The sequence below is a fragment of the Nelumbo nucifera genome, chromosome 4, assembly GCF_055504915.1.
Source record: "Nelumbo nucifera cultivar China Antique chromosome 4, China Antique-T2T, whole genome shotgun sequence".
NCBI classification, from domain to species: Eukaryota; Viridiplantae; Streptophyta; class Magnoliopsida; order Proteales; family Nelumbonaceae; genus Nelumbo; species Nelumbo nucifera.
In genome coordinates this window covers 65826474-65848607 of record NC_142652.1, presented here as the reverse complement: position 1 = coordinate 65848607, position 22134 = coordinate 65826474, and the positions used below count along the sequence as shown (strand labels likewise).

General features: G+C 41.6%; 1 non-coding gene across 1 annotated transcript; it reads left to right on the top strand.

The window, feature by feature from the left end:
• Positions 1 to 6836: 6836 nt before the first annotated feature.
• LOC148800652 (small nucleolar RNA R71) lies at positions 6837 to 6943 on the top strand. Its single transcript, XR_016071087.1, has one exon. It is a non-coding gene; the product is annotated as a small nucleolar RNA R71 (small nucleolar RNA).
• Positions 6944 to 22134: the final 15191 nt, after the last annotated feature.

Genomic DNA, 22134 nt, shown 5'->3' with positions numbered 1-22134 from the left:
AGATGGGCAAAACTGGAAAGTTACACCTGACCCCTAGACTCGATTATGACACTTCACTAGGTGCTGGATCAGGCTGCCTTTGATATGCCAAACAGTGAGATCCTTAGTGGGAATCAAAACCTGGGTATGTTGGGGCAGTTTGAGAATTCATCTGAGTGGGTGGTCATAGTGACAGAATCAGCCACTTTGTCGGACAAAGGGTAATGATCGGGAATGCACTCTCTCTGATGGAAACCAAACTGCCGGCAGTTGATTTCAATCGTTGGAATTTTGTTTTTGCAAAATTAATATATTTACATATATATGTACGGTTTCAAAATGTTTGCAAATGGTTTTAATTCCCGGGATCCATGTGAGAGGAGAGTGCGGCACTGTTCCTTGCAGCCGAGGGAGAGGTCCTCTCTTGTCGGGCAGTGCTTGATCATTAAGGGCTGAGAGGTTAAGTGTAAGACCATTTAGGACAATGCCTGATGGGCTAATCTTGCACCTGCCCACAGTCCCTGGGTTTTTATAAGATGGCTTGGCCCAGGGACCACTTAATGTAAGTGTTGGGCCCATGGGGTTCATACGATGGACTCAAGGGGTTCATTGAGATTTTCAGTGAATTCGGCTGGGCCTTGTATTAAAGGCTGGGCCGAACCCATGTGGCTGGTGTGTAGATCAATGCTTGGGTCCCACGCCATACAAAGAAGCCCAACTGGGCAGCAGATTGGAAACTAATTAAACACTGAATACTTAATGGGCCAAAAGCCCATTTCGAGGTGGGCTGATATGATCACCCATCAATGGGGCGAATTTGAGATTGAAGTTAGCAAAAAGGATTGGGCTCTTAGCCTTATCCACTCTTAGAGACCAAATTCAAATCAGATTTGAATCTGGTAACCTCCTGATAAGATCAGGAGTAAGCTAACTCTATCTGGGAAAGGGATTAAGATTATCCCCTATCCAAATACTGATTTGGATTGGGATAACTCCTAATTAGGAGATTTCTTAATCAAGAAGAAAAGAGAGGAGAATTTCGAATGAACCAAGAGAGGGAAATAAGATTTCGATCCAAGAGGTTCTGGTAAGCAAGAAAGGTTCCTGCGAATTGAGATTAGATCTCATTCTCTCCAGAAAAGAAAACAGTTCAGCCTTTTCGTTTCTGGAAATCTCCTCCTGCCGCCGCCATCTGCATTGTTGCAAGATTTGATCTTTGCAGAAAAGAAAGTCAAGAAACCAGTTCTTGACATCAGTCTTGCAAGAAAGACTGAAAGAATTCAGTGTTTAGTACATCCAGGGGATTCTTGTGAAGGATCCAGTGTGTAGGACGCACCCTGCTGGTTCTGTTCCATCCACAGCTGTGTCATCTTCAGCAGGGACAGATCTTGGAGCATTCTTTGGGCGTGAACACCAACTTTGGGAGATACTGCTTCTCCGGATCAGGTATAATCCTCCCATTTATCTTTTGGTACAGATCTGGTTTGATTAGGGTTCAAGTAGATCCTTGAATATTGTATTCTAAATTCAGGGAATATGATTCCCAGTTGGGAGAAGGTAGGAAATTTTTGAAATTCGCCCCACCCATTCCGCAACCTTTATGGCGTCCATTAGATGGATCCTACCATTCTTTCATTACACACATGAGTTAAAGCCCTGGAGTCAATACACCAGGACGCAGAAGCCACCAACAAATTGGTTTCTATGACACAAGGTTTGAAATTAACTTTCTTGGATTCCAAGTATTAAGGACAATTCCTCTTCCAGTGGTCGGTCTGTTTGCAGAAGTGACACGCATCCGATGCCCTGTCTTTCTTCTGCTTCTTGGGTTTGGCAGCTTTCTTCTGAGGCTTCTTTGCCTTCCTCTTTTTCTTGTCCGATTTGCTAGCTTCAGCAAACATAGCCACAGGCTCATCCTTCTTAATCAAATCCTCAGCCCTCTGCAACATGTTGTTGAGTTCCTAGATGCTGACATTTAGCTTGTTCATATTGTAATTCATTATGAATGGATTGAAGGAAGCAGGCAAAGAGTAAAGGATGGCATCCACTTGCATGCCAAGATCTAGCTCGGATCCAAGGGCTTCAAGCTCGTTGATATAACCCATCATCCAAAGACAATGGTCGTGAACCTATTGCCCCTTGGACATCTGAGCGGTCATGAACTGTTTCAAGACCTTCTACCGAGTAGAACGATTCTGCTCTTCGTACATTGTCTTTAAACTATCCAATATGTCCTTGGCTAGTTCGATCTGATTGAACTACCTCTGTATTGGATTGTCAAGGGAGGCAATGACATAGAAGCGGGCTAGGGAGTTTTTATCCTCCCAATCTTGGTATTCCCTCCTTATGGCCTCAGAAGCCCTGTCACTCGAACGCTCCGGGGCAGGATTTTTGACTACCTTATCCAATTTTTCAGATGTTAAGACCAGCATGAGGTTACGGTACCAACCGGCATAGTTCGGGCCCTTAAGCTTGTTGTCGTCAATAAGCTTTGCAAATTGCTCGTTTTCCATTTTCTGGTAAAACAACAAACATTAGTCCACAACCTAATTTGATTCATGTTCATTACATAGATATGGCTTTTAATCTATGTTCCATTCTCATTTGTTCATTTTTGAGATTTCCCTCCCATCTCAGTGATGGAGACAACGACTTGTCTCTGGAAATGTGGGAAACCACATAAGGTGCATGGAGCCAACTGTTTCAGCTGCAAAACCTCACCACCTTTCTGTGAAGGATCATATCCACTCATCATATGAGTTTTCCCTTTGGCCTCTGTCAGACAAGGTTCATAGCCATTTTCAAGTAAACCTTTCTATCTAGTGAGTGCTCACCCATCATATTCGTGAACGCCAAAGTACCGTGAGAGAGTTCCCATTTTCTGGTGAAGCCCCTCCCACATCGGTCTATGACGCCCCTATCATCTTATGAAACACTCAGACAAGCCCAACAGCAAATGGATAGCCCATTTTCTGGTGCATTTACTCATTACTGAAGGACCCATCCTCATGCTAATGATGGAAGGCCTTTAGAGAGTCCATCATATGAATCTCCCTATCACATGCACTCATATTTGCTAGAAGGAACAAAAAATTATGCCCTAGTTTGATTTAGGTAAAACCAAAGTGGCTCCCACTGACTTTCATAAAGCCAGATTTCGGTGGGCCCAAATCAGCTAGGGTTCTGCACGTTTCCTCTTTAGGAGGTGTGGGGCCTACCACTGAGGGAGGTCATCCAATGACCAGAAGGGACACCATGGCAATGATGTGCATTCAGCCATGGTGTGCGCAAGAGCCACTATCGAATCAGCATGGGCCAAGTACTTATGGCCCATGAACGTAGCACATCACACATCCATACATCACATGCAGGGAAGAATTGATCCAATCAATTAATAACTGTAAAGCCCATTTAAAGCCCATAATATTAACCATTAATACTATCTAGGTATATGGGCCGAAATTAGGGTTGATCAATTTGGTTTATATAGCTTTATCTGCGAAGTGGGCTTTTGCAGTTTTAACAATTTAAAACTGGGCCTTTACAGGTTGGGCTGAATTAAACATTCAATTAATTATCAATCCTTAGGCCCATTAGTGGGAGAATTAGCGATGACATTCAGCCTTGATCGAACCCTAGATTCAGTCCAACCAGTTTGGACCAATTTGGTTCGAATGGGTCTAGGGTTTGATCTTTAATTAAAGATTTAATTCAAGAATTAATCTAAAATTAAATACTGATAAGAGAAAATCAAGAATCAGTCAGATAGGACTGTTCACACAATCCATCCTGCAAAATAGAGGTTAGATCACATTTTGCAGTTTCATAAACTGCAAATTGTAGATAGCGATTTTCCCATCTGTGAAATCTCCTTCCTTGCGCCACCATCTTCGATCCAAAATAAAATAAATAGAAAACCTAATTTCTATTAATATTACATCAGATTGAATGCCTATACATTCGATCTCCATGTGTACGAACAGCCCATAAATCAAGAAAATTATAAAGAAAAATTCTAAATAATATTCAGATTTATAAAATTTAATTTTAGATTAATCGTTCATCAACAGGAAACAAATTTTCCAGAAAAACCTTATATCTGCGCAAATCGGGTAGAACGCCTTCTGCCCATTTGCGCAGGTTCAGATTTGATCCAATTCGGTTCAAGATTTGAACATGGCTCTGATACCACCGAAGGGATGAGATATCCATCATATGGACACCCGAATCTTGCAGAATAGATTGGGCGAATTTCAAGAATTTCTCTCCATCCTACTAGGAATCGTATTCCCTATTTTAGAAAAATCGTATTTTTCAATGATCAATCTTAAACCATGAACCGAACCAGATCTGAACAAAAGCAGTAGGAAATGGATATACCTGATACAGAGAAATAGTATCTCCCAATGGACGTGTCCACGCCCAAGGAAGGAACCAAAAACTGCTCCCACTAAAGATGGCGTAGTGCAGGATGGAGCAGAATCAGTAGCGCTTTTCAAAAGAACCAGATCCTTTGCAAGAATCAGTTGGACGACACGTGAGCACTTCTTCCAATCAGCCCTTCCACAAAGGACTGATATCAATATCCAATCTTGATCACTCCTACTGACAAAAGGAGATTGAACTGGCAGATATGGCGGCGGCAAGAAAGATTTGGCGCAGTGATGCTGAATTCTCTCTTCTGTGATTTCAGCTGTGTAGAGGATGTGAATATGAATATCTTCTAAAGGCTGCCACCCCCTCCTCCTTTTATAAGCTTAAAGGGATCAGCTCCTAATCACATTAGGAGTTGCTGATCCAAATCATATTCGGATCAGAATTCCCTTTAAGTGATAAGGGTAAACCCTTATCTTATCAGCAGATTAGATCAGCCCCCTCCTAATCCTATTAGGAGGATTCCAAATCAGAATCACATTCAGAATTCCCCTTAGGTGATAAGGGTAAACCCTTATCTTATCTGTAGATTAGATCAGCCCCCTCCTAATCCTATTAGGAGGATTCCAGATCTGAATCACATTTAGATTTGGGCTCTCTGAGTGGATAGGGTTAAGGCCCAATCCTATCTGCTAATCTAATCTCAGAATTCACCCCTCATTTAACTGATCAAATCAGCCCAGTTCAAAATGAGCTTTAGGCCCAATAAGGTTATATGCTCACTTAGCCTTCCAAACTGTTGTCTAGTTGGGCTTCCTTGTATGGCATGGGACCCAAACATTGATCTACACATCAGCCACATGGGTTCAGCCCAGCCTTTGTTACAAGGCCTGACCGAATACACTGTTATGGACAGTGCACCCCCTAAAACCCATCACATGGACTCTATGGGCCCAACACTAACCCTAAGTGGTCCCTGGGCCAAACCACCTTATAACACCCAGGGGCTGTGGGAAGATGCAAGATTAACCCATCAGGTATTACCCTTAAGGGCCTTACACTTAACCTCTCAGCGCATAATGATCAAAACTGTCCGATAAGAGAGGACCTCTCCCTCGGCTGCAAGGAACAGTGCTGCACTCTCTACTCACATGGATCTCGGGAATTAAAACATTTTTGCAAATGTTTGGAAACCATAATATATATATATATGTATATCAGTATATAAATATATTTTGCAAAACAAAATTTCAACGATTGAAATCGGCCGCCGGCAGTCTTGGTTTCCATCAGAGAGACTGCATCCCCGATCATTACTTTTGTCCGACAAAGGGGCTGATCTTGTCACTATGATCACCCACTCAGATGAATTCTCAGACTGTCCCAACATACCCAGGTTTTGGCCCCCGCTAAGGATCTCACTGATTGGCATATCAAAGACAACCCAATCCGACACCTAGTGTAGTATCATAATCGAGTCTAGGGGTCAGGTGTAACTTTCCAGTTTTGCCCATCAATCTCCAAGGTCCAGTGCAATACTGGAAATCTGGTACGTTTCAAAGGTTCAATTAATCCTACACTACATGTGCCTTGGGTCTCACCCTAGTGGTTGAGATAGGCCACCCCAACATTTGGCAGCACACCAGTGTCTGCCTTGGTAGGATAAATCTCCCCAGACTTATCCAACGGCTGTGAACATTCTAAACTAACACGAATCTCATAAGTGTCCAGTTTAACGGTATTACACAGAAACACACCACAGGAACATGAATCAAATATGTACTTTTATTCATTTACAATAAATTCATAATGTACATCATTTTGATTGGAGCTAAGGGCATAGAACTATCTAACAGTGCCAATTTCCCAACCTGAGTTTCCAAGTTCCTTATCAATGTTTCGTTATTCTGAAATCTCGTTTCTGCACTAGTTATGAACTTGGTCATCAGCTCCTCTAAGTTAGATTTTGGTTCTGGCTGAATGAAGTTTTGGTGGAAAGTCTTCGGTGCATGCTGATTCTTGATTGCTTATTTAGGTGGCCTCTCCATCCGGGGTTATGGGCATGATGGTACTGATTTCCTTGCTGCCTTGCAAAGTTGCCAATAAAGTCTACCCTTTCCGTGGACTGAAAAGACTGATTGCCAATTTGGCATTCAGTGCTATTATGGCCTCCCCCACACTTATCATAAGGCAGCGACTTTACATGCATGGCTGCTATCTGCATTTCATCTAACTTTTTGCTGAGTGCTCCAAGTTGAGCAGATAGAGCTGTGTATGTGTCAATATTATGCAGGCCATGCTGCTTTCTTACTTAAGTTCTTTCAGAATGCCACTAGTAATTATTGGCTGCCATTTCTTCTATGAGTGCATGGGTAACCTCAGGAGTCTTATTATTTGTGGAACTTCCGGCTGCAGCATCTAGTATGGTCTTATTTGAGTTGGTCAGACCATTATAAAAAGTTTGTACTTGCAGCCAAATTGGAAGGCCATGGTGAGGAACTCTCCTCAACAACTCCTTGTATCGTTCCCACGACTCATATAATGATTCCCCCTCTTGTTGGAAAAATGCAATGATATCATTCCTCATCTTAGCAGTTTTAGAAGGGGGAAAATATTTAGAGAGGAAACGACTGGCCATTTCATCCCACGTAGCTATTGATCCCACCGGTAATGAATTTAGCCATGCTTTGGCTTTATCCTTCAAAGAGAATGGGAATAACCTTATCCTAATGGCATCATCACTTACCCCATTGTGTTTGAAGGTGTCACATATTTCTAAAAAGTTAGCAATATGTGCGTTGGGATCTTCATGGGCCATTCCACAAAATTGCACAGTGTTTTGTATCATTTGTATAATGGTAGGTTTAATCTCAAAGTTGTTAGCAGCAATAGTAGGCCTGATAATGCTGGAGGCAGCTCCAGTGAGTGAGGGTTTGGCATAATCCATCATGGTTCTCTGTTCAACCGTTTCTTGAGCTTGTTGAGCTTCTTGTTGGACTTGTCTAGCTGCTCTTAGACGGACACGGAGAGTTCTTTCAATCTTCGAGTCATAGAGGATCTCCTCCAGCTCGACTCTGCTTGTCATAAACTATGAAAGTCAAGGCAATAAAAAGGGAAATACAACAGAATATAAATCTAAGCTTATCATAATTGAGATATGTATAATGATTTACTAATCATAAATAATTTTGATTATTAAGAGGGATCCGAACCAGCAATCTTATTTACATCCATTAGTTGCAGCATCTGCTTTTAGACCTACAATTCTTTGGGATTGTTGGTTCAGAGAAATTCAACAAGCAATAATAATTGAAATGCATTGTACACTATTGCACATATCCATTCACATCTGCTAGACTAAGGGCTGCTTATCAAAGCTGAATTCTCAAGGTGCCTTTAGAGGACCTAAATTGAGCTATAACCAGACTTGAGCCACGTTTGGGTTCAGGTTTGTAAGCTATGCAAGTGTATGGCTCATAATCTTGAAGAACTTCTATGACCTGAAATCAGGTCTGATGTGCATATAACCTGCATATGCTGCTGCTATTCGGATTAATGACAGCAGTTCAGTTCACATTTAACTCAGTCAATATCTTGGTTCAGAATTCTTATAAGTCCATACTGCACATCAGCCAACATCATCCATATCAACCCATAGCTTTCAAGTTTATGTAATATAAGCCATTCATTCCACACAAATTTTGAATTCAGGTCTGCATTATTGCTACTATTGAAATATAGCAAGTTGCAGAGCAGAATTGAATCTAAGTTTTGATCAGACCTTCTGTTCATTCACAATAGAAATCAAAGCTAGCCATCATAGAAGAAATTTTTTTTTTGAAAATTTGCAAGGAACATCCAAGAATGTGCGGGTGTTTGAAAGCACAAACCTATCCTCAAATCAGGTTTGCTATAGCAGCCTTGCTACAAGTCTGAATTCCAATAGAAACACTTAGAAAGTGCTGCTTTTCATTAGATATCTGAGGCATCACAAATTTTCAATCCAAACATACATCCCCTCAGCTACATTAGCTCGGTTATAAGTGAATAGAGCAGAGAAAACAGTTCATAAAAAATTCAAAGTATTGGTTCAGTCCTCAATTGTAGTTTGGATTTGTATCAGTTCAAATCTGAATTTCCTTAAGCCTTTGCTATCCAACTATTTTTGGGGTTTGGCAGATGTATCCTAGGGTGAATTGGGGTGATGATGGCACCCAATTCACCTCAAACTTGTATCAGTTCAGGTCTGAGTTCATCTGAACTCAGATCTGAACTGAGCAGTTCTGCAACAGCAGAATTCAGGTCTGAACTCAAGTCGGATCTGAATTCTCAATTGCCTTACCTTCAGTTATTGCTACCAAATTGCTTTTGGGGAATAGCAGAAGTGTCCTAGGGTGAATTGGGAATAGCAGAATTCTCACTTGCCCCTCTTGTTGTTCAAAAGATCTCCCCTTTTTCTTCTTTTCATTATATATATATATATATATATATATATAATATATATATTTTGTAATGGAAAAAATAAAAGTCTGAAACACAAGCATTTCTTTTCGGCTGAGTGCTATAGATCTGAGTTCTGTTGATCTGAGTGTCGAATGCAACTCAGATTTGCAACACTCATGTTTTTGTGAATTTTTTTTTCTTTTTGAAGGTAACAGCTCCAAGATAGAAAGGAAATCAGATGTGGGTAATTCTAAGCGTACGATAAGTGACCGGACCATGTCCAACAAGGTCCTATTCCTCCTCTCTGAAACCCCGTTGAGTTGAGGTGTGGCAGGAGGAGCTAATTGTAACACTATCCCATTGACCTTTAAGTAGTCCCTGAATTCGTCAGAGAGATACTCGCCACCTCGATCCAATCGAAGGGCCTTAACTTCTCTCCCTAACGGTTTCTCGACTTCTTGTCTGAACTCTTTTAACTTTTCAAAGGATTCAGACTTGTGTCTCATTAGGTACACGTAACCATATCGTGAAAAATCATCTGTAAAGGTGATGAAATACACGTGTTGATTTCGTGTCCTAACACTCAGGGGACCACATACATCAGTATGTATTAGGTCAAGTGTGCCTGCAGATCTCTCAGGCTTACCGTTAAATGGCCGCTTAGTCATCTTACCTTGTAGGCAAGGTTCACAAGTGGGAAGATTTTCTACGGTTAGAAAATCCAAAGGACGATCCTTTACCAGCCTTGTGATTCGGTCAACACCAATATGGCCAAGTCGGTAATGCCAGAGGCACGTGGGATTTACTGTATCACAATTCCTTTTCTTGGGATTTTCGACCGACGTAGTTTTGGTTAAGTTAGTTTCCAGAGAAGGATGTAGAACATAGAGACCGTTCTCCAGTTCCCCGCATGCGATGAATTTGTTATTCTGTTTAATAGTAATCATATTACTAAAATAAACAGTATATCCATCAGCACACGGCTTAGAAACAGAAATTAAATTTCTTCTCAAGTTCTGTACATAAAGACAATCTTTAAGTACAAGCACTCCTCTAAATACTAATTCTACGGTTCCTATTGCCACAGCTGCAACACTTGGAGTCGTTCCCAAGAATAGTGTCACTTCGCCTTCACTTAATCTTCTGCTAACTTTGAACCCCTGTAGTGAGTTACACACATGAGTTGAAGCCCCGGAGTCAACATACCAGGACACAGAAGTGACTAACATATAAGTTTCTATGACACAAGTTTCGATGTTACCTTTCTTAGATTCCAGGTAGGCAGGACAATTCCTCTTCCAGTGGTCGGTCTGCTTGCAGAAGTGACAGACATCAGATGCCTTGTTCTTCTTCTGCTTCTTGGGTTTGGTAGCTTTCCTCTGGGGCTTCTTTTCCTTTCTCTTTTTCTTGCCCGATTTGTTAATTTCAGTAAGCATAACCACAGGCTCATCCTTCTTGAGTAGATCCTCGGCCCTCTGCAACATATTGCTGAGTTCCTGGACGTTGACATTCAGCTTATTCATGTTGTAGTTCATTGTGAACGCATTGAAGGAAGAGGGCAAAGAATTCAGGATGGCATCCACTTGCATGCCAAGATCTAGCCAAGATCCAAGAGCTTCTAGTTCGTTAATGTATCCCATCATCCGAAGACAATGGTCATGAACTTTCTGCCCCATGGACATCTGCGCGGTCATGAACAATTTCAGGACCTTCTGTCGAGTAGAACGGTTCTGCTCTTCATACATTGTCTTTAGACTGTCCAATATGTCCTTGGCAAGTTCGATCTGATCGAACTGCCTCTATATTGAGTTGTCCAATGAGGCAATGACAAAGCAACGGGCTAGGGAGTTCTTGTCCTCCCAATCTTGGTAATCCCTCCAACGGGCCTCAGAAGCCCTATCACCCGGACGCTCCGAGGCAGGATTTTTCACTAACTTATCTAACTTTTCGGAAGTTAGGACCAGCATAAGATTTTTGTACCAGTCGGCATAGTTTGGGCCCTTAAGCTTGTTATCGTCTAGAAGCATTGCGAATTGACCATTTGCCATTTTCTGATAAAATAGCAAAATCGTTAGTTTACAACCTTAGTTTGATTCATGTTACCTACATAGATATGGTTTTTAATCTATGTTCCATTCCCATTTGTTCATCTCTGAGATTTCCCTCCTTTCTCAGTGACGGAGACGACGAAATGTCTCTAGAAATGTGGGAAATCACATGGGGTGCGTGAAGCCAACTGTTTCAGCTGCATAACCCCACCACCACCTTTCTGTGACGGATCATATCCACTCATCAAATGAGTTTCCCTTTGGCCTCTGTCAGACAAGGTTCAGAGCCATTTTCAGGTAAATCTTTCTGTCCAGTGAATGCTCACCCATCATATTCAGGTTACGCCAAGGTACCGTGAGAGAGTTCCCATTTTCTGGTGAAGACCCTCCCACATCGGTTTATGACGCCCCTATCATCTTATGAAACACTCTGACAGATCCATTAGCAAATGGATAGCCCAATTTTATGGTGCGTTTCCTCATTACTGAAGGACCCATCATTGTGCTAATGACGGAAGGCCTTTAGAGAGTCCATCATATGGATCTCCCTATCACATGCATTCATATTTGTTGGAGGGAACTAAATTATGCCCTAGTTCTAATTTTAGGTCAAACCAGAGTGGCTCCCACTGACTTTCATAAAGTCAGATTTCTGGCGGGCCTTAATCGGCTAGGGGTTCCGTATGCATCCCTTTTCAGGGTTGTGGGGCCCACCAAGCAAGGAGGGGTCATCCAATGACCTTAAGGGACACCATGGCAATGATGTGCATTCAGCCATGGTGTGTGGAAGAGCCACTAACGAGTCTTCATGGGCCAAGTGCTTATGGCCCATGGTCGCAGCACATCAAACATCCAATCACCACATGTAAAGGAGGAATTGATCAAATCAATCAATTGCTGTAAAGCCCATTTTAATAGCCCATTTAAAAACCTAACATTAACAATTAATGTCGACCAGGTGTATGGGCTGAATCGCAGTTAGCAGTTCGGCCCATATAGCTTTTCTCGCAATAGTGGGCTTTTGCAGTTTTAACCCTTTAAAACTGGGCTTTATAGGTGGGCCGAATTAATCCCTGTAATTGAACATCAGATTTGGAACAACAAGTGTGAGAAAGATGGACTGAAAAACAGTCCCCCTCGAACCCTAGATTTGGTCCAATCTGGTCCGAAATGGTCCAAAACTGATTTTCAATTCAAGAATTAATTCATGAAAGATCTGAAATTAATAATCTTGATTTTAAACAATCACAAATCAACTATGGACTGTTCGCACCACCTGCAAAAACAGAGGTTAATCACTAATGTTGCAGTTTCACAAACTGCAAATCACAGGAAGCGATTTCTCCATCTGCAAATCTCCACCGCCGCCATCTTCTTCCTTCTTCTTTAATCAAGAAAATAAATAACAGAAATCCTATTTCTATTAATTAATTACATTCTTAATCAAATCTTATACATTCAGTCTAGAAAATAAAAAAATTATTTACAGACCGAATTGAATGAAAAAGGGTGCGCAGACCATCTGCGCCAAATCTGCACTGCGATCTCCAGGTTCAAAGAGTCCATTAAATCAAAATAAATAAAGAACAATTCTAAATAAATTTCGGATTTAACAAAAAATAATTTCAGATCAATCGCCCTTAACAAGAAACCATTTCTTAAAAAAAAAAAGAAAGCAATCTGTGCAAATCTTGGCAGAACATCTTCTATCCATCTGTGTCAGACACTTGAAGATTTGGGGTTGTCCAGCACACGTTAAAAGAACGAGTGCAGACAAGTTGGAATCTAAGACCAGCCGTTGCCTATTTGTAGGCTACCCAAAAGGCTCTGTAGGTTACCTTTTCTATGACCCAAGTGAGCAGAAAGTGTTCTGCAGTCGAAATGCGCAATTCTTGGAAACCGACTATGTCCTGGACACCCATCGTCAGGAAGTTGTTCTTGATGAGGAGAGCTCAGGAGCAGTGGGAGATGTCCCACAAGTTCCAGGTAGTGACCAACTTAGAAGATCCACTCGGGCATCCAGGCCACCAGTCCGTTATGGTTATGACCAGGATAGTTACCTGGTGGAAACCTTGACTAGTGAGGAGGATCCCGTGACTTACGCGGAAGCTATGTTGGACATAGATTCCCAGAAGTGGGTGGAGGCCATGAGAGCGGAGATGGACTCAATGGAGACCAATGGAGTCTGGACTCTAGTAGATCCGCCCTCCGGGGTAAAGGCAATTGGTTGCAAATGGATTTACAAGAGGAAGAAGGGCCCCGATGGTAAAGTTGAGACCTTCAAGGCTCGTCTGGTGGCGAAAGAGTACACTCAGAAAGAGGGCATCGATTATGAGGAAACCTTTTCGCCTATGTCCATGCTTAAATCCATTAGGATCCTGCTAGCTGTAGCAGCATACCATGATTATGAGATTTGGCAGATGGATGTCAAAACTGCATTCCTGAATGGAGATCTTACTGAAGATATCTATATGCAGCAGCCGCAAGGCTTCATTGCTGCAGGTCAGGAAAACATGGTATGTAAACTTAACAGATCCATTTATGGGCTTAAGCAAGCTTCTAGAAGTTGGAACATCCGTTTTAACTCTGCTGTCAAATCGTTTGACTTCGAGGAGAATCCGGATGAACCCTGTGTCTACAGGTAGTACAGTGAGGATAAGGTTACCTTCTTGGTCCTGTATGTAGATGACATTCTACTCATTGGGAATGATGTAGGAATGTTAACTACGGTGAAAGTATGGCTTTCGCAGCAATTCTCCATGAAAGATCTTGGAGAAGCCTCCAATATACTGGGTCTTCGACTCTATAGAGATAGATCGAAGCGGATAATAGGATTATCCCAATCTGCTTACATTGACAAAATAGTCAAAAGATACAGCATGGAAAACTCCAAGAAAGGAAATGTTCCTTTCAGGCACGGAGTCACTCTCTCCAAGAAGATGTCTCCCAAGACTTCTGAGGAGATTGATGGCATGAAAGACATTCCTTATGCCTCAGCCGTAGGGAGCATCATGTATGCCATGCTGTGCACTCGTCCTGACATAGCTCAGGCAGTGAGTGTAGTAAGCAGATTTCAGGCCAACCCAGGGCAGGAGCATTGGACTGCTGTGAAAAACATACTTAAGTACCTTCGAAGGACAAAAGAGTTTTGTCTAGTGTTCGACGGTAGCTCACTACAGATCCAGGGGTTTACAGATGCCGATTTCCAGTCAGACCCAGATGATAGAAAGTCTACATCTGGATATGTTTTCACGATAGGATCGTGTGCTGTTTGCTGGAAAAGCAGCAAACAGGGGTCCCCTGCAGACTCCACGACCGAGGCCGAATACATTGCCGCAAGTGAGGCTGCCAAAGAAGCCGTGTGGATGAAGAAGTTCGTTCACGAGTTAGGAGTTGTTCCGTCCAGCACATCACCCATTCCATTGTTGTGGGACAACAATGGAGCCATTGCTCAGGCTAAGGAGCCACGAGCCCACTCGAAGTCGAAGCACATCGAGAGGAAGTACCACGTACTGCGGGAGATTGTTGGTAGAGGGGACGTCCTGATTCAGAAGGTAGCGTCAGCGGAAAATGTAGCAGACCCATTGACAAAGCCACTATCACAGAAAGTGTTTGAGAAACACGTGGAAAGCATGGGACTCCGGCTAGTACCTGATTGGACCTAAGTGCAAGTGGGAGCTGTTAGACAGTTTTGTATGCCCTTAGCTTCAATCAGAATGATATACTTTATGAGTTTATTGTAAATGAATAAAGATACATATTTGATTCATGTTCCCTTGGTATGTTTCTGTGTAATACCCTTAAACTGGACACTTAATGAGACTCGTGTTAGTTTAGAATGTTCACAGCCAGTGGGTCGGTCTGGGGAGACCTATCCTGACAAGGCTGACACTGTGGTGCCACCAAGTCGGTTGGGGTGGCCTGTCTCAGCTGCCAGGGTGAGACCCTAGGCACATACAGTATAGGATTAATTGAATCTTTGAACTAGACCAGATTTCCAGTATTGCCCTGGACCTTGGAGATTGATGGGCAAAACTGGAAAGTTACACCCGACCCCTAGACTCGATTATGATACTACACTAGGTGTCGGATTGGGCTGTCTTTGATGTGCCAATCAGTGAGATCCTTAGCGGGGGTCAAAACCTGGGTATGTTGGGACAGTCCGAGAATTCATCTGAGTGGGTGATCATAGTGACAGGATCAGCCCCTTTGTCGGACAAAGGTAATGATCGGGGATGCACTCTCACTGATGGAAACCAAGACTGCCGGCAGCCGATTTCAACCGTTGAGATTTGTTTTGCAAAATATATTTTATATAAGATATAAAAGTATATATGTATGGTTTCTAAATTGTTTGCAAGAAGGTTTTAATTCCCGGGATCCATATAAGGGGAGAGTGCAACACTGTTCCTTGCAGCCGAGGGAGAGGTCCTCTCTTGTCGGGCAGTGCATGATCATTATGGGCTGAGAGGTTAAGTGTAAGACCATTGAGGATAATGCCTGATGGGCTAATCTTGCATCTGCCCACAGTCCCTGGGTGTTACAAGGTGGCTTGGCCCAGGGACCACTTAGTGTAAGTGTTGGGCCCATAGAGCTCATTTGATGGGTTTCAGGGGGAACACTGTCTTCAGCAGTGCATTCGGCCAGGCCTTGTAACAAAGGCTGGGCTGAACCCATGTGGCTGATGTGTAGATCAATGCTTGGGTCCCACGCCATACAAGGAAGCCCAACTGGGCAGCAATTTGGAAGGTTTTTTGAGTACATAACCTTAATGGGCCTTAAGCCCATTTCGAACTGGGCTGATTTGATCAATCATTTAAAGGGGGCGAATTCTGAAGTGGGTCAGCTAAAAGGATTGGGCTTAGACCCTATCCACTCAGAGGGTCCAAGATCTAAATGGGATTTAGCTCTGGAAACCTCCTAATTAGATTAGGAGACAGTTGATCTTATCTGCAGATAAGATAAGGGTTATCCCTTATCACTAAGGGACTTCTAACCCAAATATGATTTGGATTAGTAGCTCCTAATCTGATTAGGAGCTTATCCCTTTTGAGATTATAAAAGGGGAAGGGGGCGGAAGCCTACTACACAACAATATCCATAGCATTCTTCTCTTTGAAGAAAGAGAGATTGAGAGATTTCCTGCATACTGCGAATTCTCTCCTGCCGCCACCTTCCTGCTTTTGCCATTCCTTCAGTTCGATCTCCAGTTCTTGGGAGCAATCAAGATTGGATCTTGATTTCAATCTTTTGTGAAAAGATTGGTTGGAGCTGTACTCAAGTCGTCCAGTTGATCCTTACGAAGGATCAAGTTCTTTTGAAGAACGTTGCTAATTCTGCTCCACCCTGCACTGCGCCATCTTCAGTGGGAGCAGATTTTGGATCCTTCCTTGGGCGTGAACACCTCCATTGGGAGATAGTATTTCTCCGTATCAGGTATAATCCTCTCCCACTCCTTTTGGTTTAGATCTGGTTCAGTTTATGGTTCAAGATTGATCCTTGAAAATATGATTTTCTAAATGGGGAATACGATTCCCAGTTGAAGGGAGAGATAAAATTTTGAAATTCGCCCCTTATTCCGCAATCTTTGGGCGTCCATAGGATGGATCTCTCATCCCTTCAGTGGTATCAGAGCCATGGTTCAAATCTTGAACCAATTTGTTTCAAATCTGAACCTACGCAAATGGGCAGAAGGTGTTCTACCCGATTTGCGCAGATATGGGTTTTGGGAAATTTTGTTCCCAAAATTAATGGGCGAATAATCTGAAATTAATTTTATAAATCTGATTATTATTTAGAATTGTTCTTTATGATTTTCTTGATTTATGGGCTGTTCGTACAAGAGGAGATCGAAATCTTGGTTTGCGCAGGGAACTTGCAAGATTTGCAGTTTCTTGATTTATTTGTCACATTTGGTTTGTAAATAATTTTTTTTTTATTTTCTAGACTCAATGTATAGGTATTTGATCTGTTGTAATTATTAATAGAAATAGGATTTCTATTTATTTTAATTATGGATCGAAGATGGCGGCGCAAAAAGGGAGATTTCACAGAGAAGAAGATTTCGCAGATGGGAGAATCGCCATCTGCGATTTGCAGTTTGTGAAACTGCATTCTGTGATCTAACCTCTGTTTTGCAGGATGGATTGTACGAACAGCCCTGATTTACTGATTATTGTTTTTCCTTTATCAATAATTAATTTCAGATTATTTTCTTGAATTAAAGATTTAATTAAAGATCAAACCCTAGACCCATTCGAACCAAGATTGGTCCAAACTGTTTGGACCGAATCTAGGGTTTAATCAAGGCTGAAAGTCAGCCCTAATTTTCCCACTAATGGGCCTAAGGATTGATATTTAATTGAATGGTTAATTCGGCCCAACCTGTAAAGGCCCAGTTTTAAACAGTTAAAACTGCTAAAAGCCCACTTAACCCTTAAAGCTATATGGGTTGAACCGTTCGGCCCATAAGTACTTGGCCCATGCTCAATCGACAGTGGCTCTTTCGCACACCATGGCTGAATGCACATCATTGCCATGGTGTCCCTTTTGGTCATTGGATGACCTCCCTCAGTGGTGGGCCCCACATCTCATCATGAGGTCTCGTGCGGAACCCTAGCCGATTTAGGCCCACCAAAATCTGGCTTTATGAAAGTCAGTGGGAGCCACTTTGGTTTGACCTAAAGATAAAACTAGGGCGTAATTATTTGTTCCCTCCAGATAATATGAGTGCATGTGATAGGGAGATTCATATGATGAACTCTCTCAGCTCCAAGGGCGACATCATGAGTTCTTTCTTTCCTCTTGTTTGTTTTATTTCCTTTATCATGAACTGATTTATTTATAGCTATGGCAGTGGAAAGCCTAACCATGACAATGAATACATTTTTATTATGATTTATCCAAGATTGTGATTTCCATATAGTCTATGAGTTATTATGCTTAATGCGATTAGGAGTGGCCATCTCTTAATTGATTGGGTTTATGTGAATGAATCGGGAGAGGAATTCATATAATGGACTGAATAATTCATGGTGTGAATTGAATGGTATATGGGGATATATACACATGATTCATCTGAATGTATAAGTTTTTCTTTGAACTTAAAGCATTTCTATCTTGAGAACTCTAGTCGATGGATCGAAGGGTTACTTGATAGAAGTAGATTTGATATATCTTGGGAAAGAATATTAAATAAAATTTGAAAAACTTCAGCTTGTGAAAATGACAAATCATCTTGGTTAATCTCATCCATTGATATTCATTGGAATGGTTAGGCAGACCAATGGTCCTAGCGATTTCAATTAATCGTTGCATATTCAGTTATTGATTACCCTTGCTTTTATTTTCTTTTTCTATTTTTAATTTTCAGTAGTTCTTATTGTTGGATCTGAATTTCGGTTGTCCAAATAATTAAGGAAGGCTGTAGTTCTAGTACTTATTTTGTTAAATCCTCGTGGGAACGATATTTTTATACTACTTGATAACTAGTGCACTTGCTAGGGTTATAATTATAGCTACCAGTCATGCTTAGATCCATTAGGATCCTGTTAGCTGTAGCAGCGTTCCATGATTATGAGATTTGGCAAATGGATGTCAGAACTGCATTCCTGAATGGAGATCTTCCTAAAGATATCTATATGCAGCAACTGCAATGTTTTATAGTTGCGGGTTAAGAACACACGGTATGTAAACAAAACCGATCCATATATAGACTTAAGCAAGCTTCTAGGAGTTAGAACATCCGATTTGACTCTACTGTCAAACAGTTTGACTTTGAGCAAAATCCGGATGAGCCCTATGTCTATAAGAAAACCAGTGGTGATAAGGTTACGTTCTTGGTTCTGTATGTAGATGATATTCTACTCATTGGGAATGATGTAGGAATGTTGACTACGGTGAAAATGTGGCTTTAACAACAATTCTCCATTAAAGATCTTGGAGAAGTCTCCTACATACTAGGTTTTCGACTCTATAGAGATAGATCGAAGAGGATAATAGGATTATCCCAGTTTTCTTGTATTGACAAAATAGTCAAAAGATACAGCATGGAGAACTCTAAGAAAGGAAATGTTCCTTTCAAGCATGGAATCACTCTCTCCAGGGGCATGTCTCCCAAGACTCCCGAAGAGATTGAGGGCATGAAAGAGGTTCTCTATGCCTCAGCCGTAGGGAGCATCATGTATGCCATGTTGTGCACTCGTCCTGACATTTCTCAGGCAGTGAGTGTGGTAAGAAGATACCAATCTAACCCAGGGCAGGAGCATTGGACCGCTGTGAAAAACATACTAAAATACCTTCGAAGAACAAAAGAGTTTTGTCTGGTATTCGATGGTAGTTCACTACAGATCCTAGGGTATACTGATGTCGATTTCCAATCAGATCCAGATGATAGAAAGTCTACATCTGGCTATATCTTCACGATAGGATCGTGTGTTGTTTGTTGGAAAAATAGCAAACAGGGGTCCACGGAAGATTCCACAACCAAAGCCTAATACATTGTTGCAAGTGAAGCTGCCAAAGAAGCTATATGGATGAAGAAGTTCATTCACGAATTGGGAGTAGTTCCATCTAGCACATCACCCATTCCATTCTTGTATAACAACACTTAAGCCATTGCTTAGGCTAAGGAGCCACAAGCCCACTCGAAGTCGAAGCACATCAAGAGAAAGTACCATGTACTGCGGGAGATAGTTGGAAGAGGGGACGTCCTGATTCAGAAGATAGCATCAGTGGAAAATGTAGCAGACCCATTGACTAAGCCACTGTCACAGAATGTGTTTGAGAAACATGTGGAAATAATGGAACTCCGGCTTGTACCAGATTGGACCTAAGTGCAAGTGGGAGCTGTTAGACAGTGTATGCCCTTAGCTCCAATCAGAATGATGTACATTATGACATTTAATGTAAATGAATAAAGTACATATTTGATTCATGTTATTATGGTGTGTTTCTGTGTAATACCCTTAAACTAGACACATATGAGACTCATGTTAGTTTAGAATCCTCACAGCCGTTAGATAGATCTGGGAAGATTTATCCTGCCAAGGCTGACACTGATGTGCTGCCAAGTTGGTTGGGGTGGCTTGTCTCAGCTGCTAGGGTGAGACTTGAGGTACATGCAGTGTGAGTTTTCTTGAAACCCTGAACCGGACCAGAATTTCAGTATTGCCCTGGACCTTGGAGATAGATGGGCAAAACTGGAATGTTACACCTGACCCCTAGACTTGATTATGATACTACACTAGGTGTCGGATTGGGTTGTCTTTAATATGCCAATCAATGAGATCCTTAGAGGGGGTCAAAACCTGAGTATTTTGGGACAATCCGAGAATTCATCCAAGTGGATGATCATAGTGACAGAATCAACCCCTTTGTCGGACAAAGTGAATGATCGATGATGCACTCTCTCTGATGGAAACCTAAACTGCCGGCAGTTGATTTCAGCCGTTGAAATTTGTTTTGCAATATATATATTAGAGAGAGAGAGAGTGCAGCACTGTACCTTGCAGCCGAGGGAGAGGTCCTCTCTTGTCGGGCAGTGTTTGATCATTATGGGCTGAGAGGTTAAGTGTAAGACCATTGAAGGTAATACCTGATGGGCTAATCTTGCATCTGCCCACAGTCCTTGGGTTTTTATAAGGTGGCTTGATCCAATGACCATTTAGTGTAAACGTTGAGCCCATTAAGAGCCCATGGTGATGGACTTAGGGGTTCACTATTTCCTATAGTGAATTCGGTCAGGCCTTATAGCAGAGGCTGGGCTGAACCCATGTGGCTGATGTGTAGATCAATGTTTAGGTCCCACGCCATACAAGGATAGCCAACTAGGCAACAGTTAGAGGTTTAAGTGAACACATAGACTTAATGGGCCTAAAGCCCAATTCGAACTGGCTTAATAAGATTAATTAATTAGGGGCGGTTCTAGGATTTAAATCAGTAGATAGGATAAGGGATTATCCCTATCCACTCAAAGAGTCAAGATCCAAATAAAGATTTGGATCAAGAAACTCCTAATTTGATTAGGAAGCCTGATCTTTATCTGCAGATAAGATATAGGATTATCATTATCTCTTAAAGAGAGTCCAGATCCAAATACAAGATTTGGATTAGGAAACTCCTAATGGGATTAGGAGATGCTCTCTTTAAAGGCTATAAATAAAGGAGCAGGGCAAACCTCCAATACACAATACTCAGTTCGCAAATTACAAAGAGAGAAGAACCTGCAGTTTGACTGCTCCTATCTTTTGCTTTTTCCTACTTTTGCTCCCCTGTCAGTTCGATCTTCACCTGTAGGAGTGACCAAGAAAGGTTCTTCATATTACCTTTTGGTAGAAAAGGTTATCTGAAGTCGTGCTCGCCAACCCTCCATCACATTCTTGCTAAAGAATCATCCTGCTAATTCTATTCCACCTCACACTGTGTCATCTTCAGTGGGAGTAGTCTTTGGTTTTCTCCTTAGGCGTTAACACCTTCGTTGGGAGTTACTATTACTCCGTATCAGGTATATCCCTCTCCTACTTTTTGGTTTCAGATCTGATCCTGTTTGGTTTCAAGATTGATCCTTGAAAATGCAGTTTTCTAAAATAGGGAATGTGATTCCCACATGGGAGAGAAATTTTTGAAATTTCGCTCAACCTTCCTGCAAGGTTCGGCCATCTATATGATGGATCTCTCATCCCTCAACATCAACCTTTTTTTCAAACCATCTCATTCACTCGTTGCCTTACTGATTGAAGCTTGTCGTCATCATTGTTTGTTAACCACTCAATGTTTAAACCTTCAATTTCCTCCTCAGATGCATAATCCTCACCATCACTAATCTCCAAATTCGGCTCCTTGTAGAAAATTTTACTGACCTCATTCTTTGAATATCCATAATCTTCTACCATGATTAACAATGTCCAATAAGATATCTTGTCTACATCTATCTTTTCAAAGAGCTTCACTTTATCCCTAACATACACCAATCTGTCCTTGGTGTGCTCAAATCTTCCTCCAATAAACCATCTCCCCTCCACAGATACATCCACACCCATTTTGATTCCTATTCAAAACTAAATAAATAAAAATGAAAACAACCTAATAAGTGGTTGATGAAGGAACAAAATCAAAATGCAAGAAGAGCTAAATATAACCGATTACATTACCTGTGATGAACTCAAGCTCGAACAAGGGAGACAATGAGAGGAGATGAACAGAGATGAAGAATGCTATCGGAGGAGATAACCAGAGTAGAAGAATATCAGAAAAGTTGTATCAAAAAGTTTAGGATAAAAAATGGTCAAAA